Source organism: Pongo abelii, chromosome 3, assembly GCF_028885655.2.
Source record: "Pongo abelii isolate AG06213 chromosome 3, NHGRI_mPonAbe1-v2.0_pri, whole genome shotgun sequence".
Classification (NCBI taxonomy): domain Eukaryota; kingdom Metazoa; phylum Chordata; class Mammalia; order Primates; family Hominidae; genus Pongo; species Pongo abelii.
Genome location: NC_071988.2, coordinates 64,959,482 through 64,970,832, shown reverse-complemented (window position 1 = coordinate 64,970,832; position 11,351 = coordinate 64,959,482). Strand labels below are relative to the sequence as shown.

General features: G+C 38.9%; 1 pseudogene; it reads left to right on the top strand.

Moving 5' to 3' along the window:
• The first annotated feature begins 9,298 nt into the window (after positions 1–9,298).
• On the top strand, positions 9,299–10,512 carry LOC103890428 (mortality factor 4-like protein 2; annotated as a pseudogene).
• Positions 10,513–11,351: the final 839 nt, after the last annotated feature.

The following is an 11,351-nucleotide window of genomic DNA, read 5'->3' as shown; positions in this document are numbered from 1 at the left end:
AGGTTGCAGTGAGCCGAGACCATGCCATTGCACTCCAGCCTGGGTGACAGAGTGAGACTCTGTCTCAAAAAAAAAAAGGAAAAATATTGGTCAAAGTGACACATATTTTATCCTCTCGGAGACATTGGTTAACAATTATCAACTGTCAAAATCAGCATATCCCAATGTGCATTTATTCTGAGAAAAATCTAACATGCTTCCAGAAGAAACAAGGGGGGAGAGTAATAAGGTTTCTGTTTGTGTCAGTTACTATGCTTTAAGTTGCAATTAATGAAACTCAATTCAAACTGTCTCAATAAATAAAAAGCATTTATTAGCTTCACTGATGGTTGAACTCCAGAGGTGGGGCAGGGAAGGTGTGATATAATCAGGCCTCCAGCTCCATTTCTTTGCAATTCTCTGGGCTCTATATCTGTGTGTCAGATTCTTCTCTCTTCTCTGCAAAATGACTGCAGAAGATCCATTCCTGACATTTACACATTACACTCTTCAGAGTTTAAGAGAGGATTAGAGTTCTTGAAATACCCCCCAAAAAAGTTCTAAAATTCACCTTTATTGGACCTTTTCAGGTGACATGCCCTTTACCAAACCAATCAATCACTGTGGAAGGTATAACGTGTAATGATTGGCTAAGCCTAGATCACATGTTCTCCTTTGGAGCCAGAAGTAATGTCAATTTCCCCACAATTACAAGATTGAAATAAAGCATGAACACAATGGAAACAACTAACTGATGTCAATTATAAATATATTGGAGAAATATTGGCCTATACCACCTCTTAATTCAAACACAGTCTTGAAAATGGAGAAGACTTCAAACCTGGAGAATAAGCATTGAGAAGACACCAGCCTAGTGACATTTATTATCACTAAAACTTAATGTAAGGAACCATTAAAACATAAGCCCATTAGGAGAAAACATATTCTGTTTTGTTCACCACTTTTCCCTAGTGCTTTGAAGTGTTAGACACATAGTAAGCACTCAATAAACATTTGTTGAGTTAAATAACTATTTTCTAATGAAAAGTCTTTTATCTGAACATTAGCAAGCTTTGTCCTCAAAGGGCGGGAGGGTCCATAAAACACTAAGGAAGCCCCTTTTGAAAATAAAGAAAAAAAAATGGGCGAAAGCAGGAGCAGCATTCAACACATAGCCCTGTACAAGGAGGAATGGAAAAACATCAGGAAAATACTAGAAATTGTTTCTGTCCTTTAAACAATGAATACTAAAACACGGTATACCATCAAGATTATGAGCCACAGTCTCAAAGACATGGGTTTGATACACATATACAGTCAACTAATCTTTGACAGGGATATACAATGGAGAAATAATAATGTCTTCAGTAAATGGTGTTGGAAAAACTGGATATCCATGTGCAAAATAATAAAATTGGATGCTTCTCTTATAATATACACAAAAATTAACTAGAAATGGCTTAAAGTCTTAAGCTAGGCTAGGCACGATGGCTCGAGCCTCTAATCCCAGCACTTTGAGAGGCTGAGGTGGGAGGATCACTTGAGGTCAGGGGTTCGAGACCAGTCTGGCCAACATGGTGAAATCACAACTTTACTAAAAATACAAAAAATTAGTCGAGCGTGGTGGCACGCACCTGTAATCCTAGCTACTCCAGAGGCTGAGGGAGAAAAATCACTTGAACCCAGGAAGCGGAGGTTACAGTGAGTTGAGATGGCGCCACTGTACTCCAGTGTGGGTGACAGAGGGAGACTGTCTCCACAAAACAAACAAACAAACATGACAAAAAGACTTAAGCTAAAGTCTGAAACCACAAAATTCCTAGAACAAAACATAGGGGAAAATTTCCTTGACATTGTTATTGGCAATGATTTTTTTTGGATGTGATACCAAAAGCACAGGCAATAGAAACAAAAATAAAGAAGTAGTACACTGCATCAAATCAAAAAGCTTCTGCACAGCAAAGAAAACAAGCAACAAATGAAAAGAAAACCCACAGAATAGAAGAAAATATTTAAAAACCACGTATCAGATAAGGGGTTAGTATCTAATATAGAAAAAGAACTCATACAACTCAATAGTGAAAGACAAAAAACCTGATTTAAAGATAGGCAAAGGACCAGAATAGACATTTTTTCAAAGAAGACGTACCAATGTCCAACAGGTATAGAAAAGTTCCTCAGCATTACTAATCATCAGGTAAGTGCAAATCAAAACCACAATGGGATATCACTTCACACCTGTTAGAATGGCAATTATTTTCATCCCTGAGAGGTTTCAGAAATTAAAAAAAAAACAAATTAAAAAAATAAAAATTTTTAAAAATAGAATGGCTATTATCCAAAAGATAAAAGATGAGTGTCTGCAAGGGTATGGAGAAAGGGAACCCGTATACGCTGTTGGTGAAAATGTAACTTGGTATAGCCATTATGAAAAACAGTATGGCAGTTCCTCAAAAAATTAAAAATAGAACTCCTGTATGATCCAGCAATCTCACTTCTGGGTATGTAGCCAAACAAAATGAAATCAGTATCTCAAAGAGATATCTGCATGTTTACTGCATGTTATGATATCAACTTAAGTATTCATCCACAGTTAATGGATAAAGAAAATTTGGTATATATGTATATTCAGCCATAAAAAAAGAAAATTCTACCACTTGTGACAATGAGGACATTATGCTAAGTGAAATAAGCCAGACAAAGAAAGACAAATGCTATATAATCTCACTTATAGGTGGAATCTTAAAAAATTGAGCTTACAGAGGCAGAAAGTAGAATAGTGGTTTCCAGGAGCTGAGGCAGGGGTTTGCGGTACAGGGTAAGGGGGAGAAATGGGAAGATGTTGGTCAAGGGTACAAACTTTCTGTTGTAAGACTAAAGAGCACTGGGGTCTTGGCCGGGTGCAGTGGGTCATGCCTATAATCCCAGCACTTTGGAAGGCTGAGGCAGGTGGATCATCTGAGATCAAGAGTTCAAGACCAACCTGAGCAACATGATGAAACCCCATCTCTACTAAAATACAAAAAATTAGCTGGGCATGGTGACACACACCTGTAGTCCCAGCTACTTGGGAAGCTGAGGTATGAGAATTGCTTGAACCCAGGAGGTGGAGGCCGAAATCACGCCACTGGACTCCAGCTTGGGCTACAGAGTGAGACTCTGTCTCAAAAAAAAAAAAAAAAAAAAAAAAAAGGTACTGGGGTCTCTAATGTACAGCATGGTGACAATGGTTAATACTGCATTGTATACTTGAAATTTGCTTTGAGAGTAGATCTTAAGTATTCTTACCACACATGGTAACTATGTCAGATAATGGATGTGTTAATTAGCTTGATTGTGTATTTTATATATATATATATATAATCATTTCACAATGTGTATATATATATATTAAATTATCACACATATACCTTAAATATATACAATTTTTATTTGTCAATTAAATTAAATATATACAAATTTTATTTGATAAATATCTCAAAAAGCTGGGGAAAAAAAAGACTTAGGTTTGAATCCAGGTTCCACTGCCTATAAATTAAGACCTTGGGCAAATTACTCCTTTATTTGTTTCTTTTCTTTTTTCAGAGACAGGGTCTCACTATGTTACCCAGGCTGGCCTTGAACTCCTGAGCTGAAGGGATCCTCCTGCCTTAGCCTCCCAAGTAGCTAGGACTACAGGCACACACCACTGTGCCTGGCTTCAAATTACTTCTTTGAACCTTTGTTTTCTAGTCTATAAGATGAGCATGATACCCTTCTTACTCTTTATTGTGATAGTTAAATATGGTAACATTACAAAATGCTTAGCACAGTGTCTGGCATGGCAGACACTTGATGAATGATACTTATTATCACTATTATTCTCATCATCTGAGATACTTCAATTTGATGTAGTCAAATATTCTATTCTACTTATCTACCTCTCTAAGTGAGGGCTATTCTGTAACATACTGCTATGGAAAGATCAGGAATCTGCCCTAGACATATATAAATAAGTACTTTATGCCAAATGAGTATAAATTTTACGTCTGGTATAATTTCTATGGGGAGATAAAATTTTAATTGCCATATAGGAAACCATTGGTGAATTTGGGATGATTTGATGTGTTTGTTTTGGGTTTCTTCTTGCCGTTGTTGTTGTTGTTGTTTTTAGAGATGAGTCTCACTATGTTGCCCAAGATTGTCTCGAACTCCTGGTCTTAAGTGAGCCTCCTGCCTTGCCCTCCCAAACTGCTGGGATTATAGGTGTGAGCCATAGCACCCAGCCTACGTTTTTACCATTGGGAAGCAAATGTTTTGTGGAGAAGCTATAGTTTTGAATAGCAATTTAAAGATGAAAAATAGATGATAGAGGTGGAGAAAGGTGTCAGTGGGAAACCCCACATATGGTAAGATAACTATGTGTGCCATGGACCACAAACAGGCTAGCCTGGTCGAAGCAAAAAGGTTGATCCCGAACGTAATGGGATGAGGGCATTAGACAGGTAAGGAAGTGACTGATGGAAAATCAAGAGTGATAGCTGATGATGAATGGTGATATTGTATATGATTTTGTGCATTGATATACCATTTTTCCTTTCTTTTTCCATCTACATGGATCTCAAAGATGAGCAATCTTCTCTCTGGAGATGGATAAGACAGAACATTTTGCAAGCCCTTTAAGTCCTTCAGGAAACACAAACATCCTGTGATCTGTCACTCAGGATTCTGACTCAGACTGGGAATCTGAGCAATGCTCATGGTAATAAGCCAGGACCAGGCCCTAAACATCTGGCTGCTCCACTCTATGGATCTTTGGCATGTTAAATGTCAACAGACCTTGTGGATATAAAGTTGACTCAGTCAGAAAACATCTACAGTCTACATGGAAAAGAAAGTCTTTTGGAAAGAAAAGAAGGCAGGGTGTCTGAACCCTCCATCAGGATTTCCCTACTCCACTCTATTTCTATTAGATGAGAGGGATGAGGAAAGAGTACTCAGCCACCTTTTCAAGTCATCTGGTGGTCAGGGCTATTTGTAACTCTAATCTCATATTCATACCAATCGTTTCTAAATCCAATCCCATATTTACACCAAGCTGTCTTACAACCTTAATTTGGTTTCCTAGGTGTATTCCAGTTCCACTGTCAAATGGTAAGTACTAGATTATCCCTAGATAAACTCACCAAAAGATTATACAAGTCCTTAGAGGAGGGAAGTGAGACTGTAGAAGAGACTCAGCATCCAACAAATATATCACATAGTATATTCAAACTACTCTAAGTACTACACCAAAACAATGACTTTCCTGACCACCATCCTAACCATGACAGCAACCCTGGGTAATTTCATCTTATCATATTGCTTCAAATATTATATATGCTTTAAATAATATAAGCTGATGCCATTTTTATTTCTACTCTCAATTTCTTTTTTCTTTCTTTCTTTTTTTTTTTTTTTTGAGACTGAGTCTTGCTCTATTGCCCAGGCTGGAGTGATCTTGGCTCACTGCAACCTCTGCCTCCCGGGTTTAAGCGATTCTCCTGCCTCAGCCAACCAAGTAGCTGGGATTACAGGGATGTGCCACCTTGCCCAGCTAATTTTGTATTTTTAGTAGAGACAGGGTTTCACTATGTTGGTCCGGCTGGTCTTGAACTCCTGACCTCAGGTGATCCACCCACCTCAGCCTCCCACAGTGCTGGGATTACAGGCATGAGCCACCACGCCCAACTCCAATCTCAATTTCTGTTAAATTCAGATCCATATTTCCAACTGCTACTCTACATCAAAAATTTCCTCTTGGCTATTCTTACAGCACTTAAAACTCAAAATGTTTATAACCAATTTATCTTCTTTCTGTTCCACTCACTCTATCTACAGTCTCATCTGAAACAACAAAAAACTGCTTATCTTTCATCTGTAACCACTATATTTGTTAACACAATCATATTCAATACAGACACCTGAGCTAGAAACCCAAGTCCCCACTGACCCATTTGTCTTTCTGTACCCCTGTCCTATCTAATTAGTAGCCAAGGCTCATTGCTGCTACCTTCCAAATTACTCTTGAATTTATTCTCTCCTCTCCATTCCCACCACTACTGATTAATGTGACACTTATCATTTCAAATCTGGACTTTGGTACTGGACACTAACTGTCTCTGGTTTCTCTCTCTTCCAATCCCATCCTTTACAATGATTACAATATAATCATTTCAGTTTTCTGCTTAGCATCCTTCAAAGACCATTCATCTTACTACAGAGGCCTTCATACTTCTTCACCTGCCACTCACACTCTTTGCTTTCTGCCACCAAGCAGCCCTTCCTGCTTCTGTCTCCTGCATGCAGCTTAATGCATATCCATCCTCTGGGCCTGTGCTCACTCTTGAAACTTTGGCCTAGAAGTCTCTTCTCCTGCTGTTGTTGTTTTTACTCTGAGCATCTCCTAGAAATAGTTCAAGGCTCAGTCTCAGAGTCCATGATGCCAGCAGGAAGAAAGAACAGATCTCTCTTCCATGGTTCCACAGATTGTTGCATGCCACTATCACACACTTATTTGAATTCATTGATGGCTATGGTTAGGTGAGCCACTGTGCCCAGCCCGGGGTCTAGTCATCTTTGTAGCCCTAGTACCTAACATATGTAGGCACTCAGTAAATAATGGTGAATTAAACTAAATTGAATTTTAATAGCAACTGTCTCCTATTTCCAGAAGTTCCTCTAACAATATGATGCATGCCTAATATTTAAAAGTAGCCATTATTCTGGTAAGTTTTATATTTTGTTGACAGCTAAATACACTAAGAGTCCTGTCTGGATAAGGGTCATTCTTTGGCCAATTTAAATGGTATTGTGATTATATTAGGCCCATATTGTTTGGAATCTAACTAACTTGTCTGATCTCAGAAAAATTAAAAAAAAAAAAAAAAAAAGAAAAGAAAACACAGGTAAAAACCCCTCTCAAGGACAGCAATGACGTAGTTAACTTTGGCTACCAATGCACCTTCTACATTCATAATTATTGTGACTGATGCTTTAGAGCACCCAGAATAGGGAAATAGTGTATAACTGAGACCTATTAAATTCTAACAGGCTAAGCACAGTGGCTCACACCTGTAATCTCAGTACTTTGGGAGGCCAGGGCAGACAGATCACTTGAGGCCAGGAGTTTGAGACCAACCTGGCCAACATGGTGAAACCCCAGAAAGCAAAAAATTAGAGTATACTCAAAAAAGGATAAAAAATTAGCCAGGCGTGGTGGTGTATACCTGCAATCTCAGCTACTCGGGAGGCTGACGTATGAGAACCACTTGAACTCAGGAGGCGAAGGTTGCAGTGAGCCAAGGTTGCGCCACTAAACTCCAGGCTGGGAGACAGAGCCTTGCTCTGTCTGGAAAAAAAAAAAAAAAAAAAAAAAAAAAAAAAAAATCGAACAGGTAGCATAGAGGCAAAATCTGTGAAAAACTAAACACTGAATTGATATAAATAAAGTGTTCTACTCCTTATCTCAAAATGTTAAAGTGCTATATTTTCCCCACTCACATAAAAAAGTAACAATTTATGTCATTCAAATGATAATAAAGAAATAACTCATTTATTTTATTAAATATGAATGTCCTTAAGGAACAAGTATTATCTTTAAAAACCTGTTCAGAATTGGTAATTTTATATTTACATCTATCTTCTGAATTATATTACCTTTTTACCACTTTTGTAGGTTACTATGATAAATTCTTGCCTTAACAACAGCTATTGATTTTAATTATTGAGATACCAATGATTTCGTAGGGGGATGCCAATTATTACGAAGTATCTGTGGAAGACAATAGTGCTGTGTATGCATTCAGAATTAGGGACACTGTCTTGCTCAATCAGTTTTCAGTCAATGAGTTCATCAGCTAAATCTGATGGACTGACAGAGAATCCAAACAGAGTAATACAATGACTAAGACAGTAGTTGGTTTGCCCAGAGCAGTCAGATGAGGAAGGGCATCGAGCCAAGTCCAGAGACTCAGGGCAGACTCCAAATGAGCTCTAGCTAACAACAAGACAATATCTCTTGTTTTCAACCCCGTGTAAATTATAAAAACAAGAGGATGTGGCCATTATGGTGTGTTTCCCAAAAACCGCTCATGTAGCTGTGATGTGAGCAGCTAAAGAATTCCACAGGCCAACAGTGAAGGGAGAACCTCAGCCCTAATATCAGGGCCACTGGATTTAGAAGCATCCACAGTAAATCCAGTAACTTATTAGTTTTCCTCATTTAGTCAGGAGGTCTGGAAAGGGAACTTGTCTCCCACCAAAAACAAAATGATACTTTGACTGCAAGTCTAAATCCAGGATCTGCTTTTGGCAAGTCCTTTAACCTCTCAATATCTTATTGTGGAAATAATAGTTAAAAAAACACAAAAAGTCCTATCTAGCTTAAATAATTGTGCTGACCCAAGGACATAACTGGTTGGAGTCTTTATAAACTGCAGTCCTGTACACAGGTAAAATAGAATGGTGAGGAAGCATCCACCTAGAACAGTGACATTCTTCTTTCAATCCTTCATAAATTATTGAGCATCTCCTCTGCCAGGTTCTGCTTTATATGCTTAGGAAACCATGAAAACAAGATAGCTTAGATCTCATTCATTTTGAAGCTTCCACTAGGCCTTTGATTCATGTGCAACCAGCTTGCAAAATGCTGGTCATACACAAGTTTTGGGCTCTGCCCTCAAGCAGAGGGGCATGGAGAAGATTATGAGACAGATGATGATAGTAATAAGATGATGCATTGAAATCAGTGCAAATCTGTTTCATCTCCATCCCAACCTCACCCTTTTACTGCACCATTGAGTTTGGGGTTTAGTTTAGGAGGTCCTGGATGTAAATTCACCCTCTCTTTGAAATAATAATGGCCCTCTTCTCATAGGATGGTTGTTCTCAATGAACCCAGTAGACATAAATATCCTGCAGGAGCTTCCATTCTAGCAGGGAGATTGAGACGATAAACGTAAATGCAGGATATTATGTAGCATATAGTTGGAAAGTGATGACTGCTATGGGAGAAAAAAATAGAGCATGGAAAAGGGATTGGGAGTGCAGAAGGCACAGTAGCGGATTTGATATTTTAAAAAGAGTGAGAAAGTGGCAGCTAGAAAGATCTGGATTCTCATTTCACGTCACAATTCAGAAAAGCTAAGTTTGCTGTATAGTAAGGCTCAGGAGATCTGATCCTGATTGTAGAAACCTCTGATTACAGAATCTTGGATTGTATCTCCCACTTCATCCTCCTAGACCATCCTGCAAGATCTTTAAGAGTCCATTTGGGAAATCCCTAGGAGTTCTTGGAAAGAAGAAAGATTGTTGGTTGGAATAAAAACAGGGTTGAATGAGTTCCAGAAAGCCAGGTTCTCAAACTCATGGACTCAATCTGCAGAAGAAGACAACTTCAAAAAACCAACTAGAAGCAACATGCAGAGATGAGAGGGGCCTCCTCAGGAAAGAAGGCAGCTGGTCCACAGCAGAAAAATCTTGAACCACCTCTCTCAGGAAGATGCGGGGTTGCTCTGCAGAGAACTTCCTAGCTTCAGGATCCGTGAGGAAGACCAGAAAGAACAAACAGAGGACTCCTGGAAACAGATATGGGGGCAGTACCAGCAAAGCACCTCAGACCCCAAGGAAGGAAAGAGCCTGAGCAGACCTCACTGTTGAAAGCGAGGACGCATTTAAGAACAGAATGGAAGTTAAAGTGAAGATGCCTGAAGAATCGAAACCATGGCTTGTTGGGGACTGGGACTTAGTTACCAAGCAGAAGCAGCTGTTTTAACTCCCTGCTAAGCAAAATGTAGATGCAATTCTAAAAGAGTATGCAAATTGCAAAACATCGCAGGGAAACGTCGATAATAAGGCATAGGCAGTTAATGAAATTGTGACAAGAATAAAAGAATATTTCGATGTGATGTTAGGCACTCAGCTGCTCTACAAATATGAGAGGCCCCTGTATGCAGAAATCCTCTTGGCTCACCCTGATGCTCCTGTGTCCCAGGTTTAAGGAGCACACACCTACTGAGGTTATTTGTAAGAATTGGAGAAATGTTGGCCTATATATCCCTTGATGAGAAGAGCCTTGTGTTATTGTTGGGCCATTTGCATGATTTCCTAAAATATCTGGCAAAGAATTCTGCATCTCTTTTTACTGGCGGTGATTACAAAGTAGCTTCTGCTAAGTACCACCACAAAGCCCTGTGCTGGTCTACAGACCACTTACTGTTATTTGCCTGAGATCTGGAAACACTTTTTGTTCTAGTCTTTTTCTTGTAAAATGGATGTTCTTTAACATTGTTAATGTAAAACAGGGCTTATGTTTCAGTTTGTTTTCTGTTCTGTTTTAAACAAAATAAAAGGAGTGTAAGCTCCTATTCTCATTTCAAAGTTGCTACCAGGGTATGCAGTAACTAGAACAAAGAATAAACATTCAGTAGAACATTTTATTGCCTAGTTGACAACATTGCTTGAATGCTGGTGGTTCTACCCCTTTGACACTACACAATTTTCTAATATGTGTTAATGCTACATGACAAAATGCCCTGACTCCTAGTGCCAAACATTCAATTTAATGTATATACCCAAAAACCCATGCATTTGTTCTCTTTTTTTAATGATGCTTGAAGTAAAACAGCCCATCCTCTGCAAATCCATCTATGTTGTTCCTTAGGCATTCTATCTTTGCTGAAATTGTTGAAGGATGGTGGTTTGTTTCATGATTTTTGTATTTGAGTCTAATGCATGTTGTAACATGATAGAGGCAATGCATTATTATGTAAGCCACAGTTTTCTGGAAACTGTGGAATTCATTTCAGATCATAAATAAAATTTGTTTCTAAATTTCAAAGCAAAAAAAAAAAAAGAAAAAAGATAGTAAGAAAGTGTCTTTGGAGGAAAGACCTAAAGGTGAGGAAGTAAGACATGTGTGAGCTTGTAGGGGAAGAGTTCTCAACAGAGGGGAAGGCTAGAGAGGGCCAGACCAGCAAGGAAAACAGAGGGAGCAAGTAGGCCAGTGGTTGGAGTGGTCAGAGACAGCCATGGTGGGATCATGGAGGGCCTTTTGTTCTTGATCTGACCTGATCAGACTTCTGTTTCAAAAGGATCCTTCTGGCTGCTCTGTTGAGAACAGATTGTAGAGGCAAGTATAGGAAGAATGAACCCCGTCATCCCTATGCAGTAGTGATGGCTTGGACCCATGTGATAGTGGTTGGAGTGTTGAGAAGTGGTCAGTTTCCAGTTACATCTGAAGATAAAGCCTTCAGGACTTCGTGATGGGTTAAATGTACAGGATTAGAGAAAGAGCAAGAGAGGAGTCACAGAAGATTCAAAGGATTTGGGCAAGAGCCACCAGAAGATGGAGA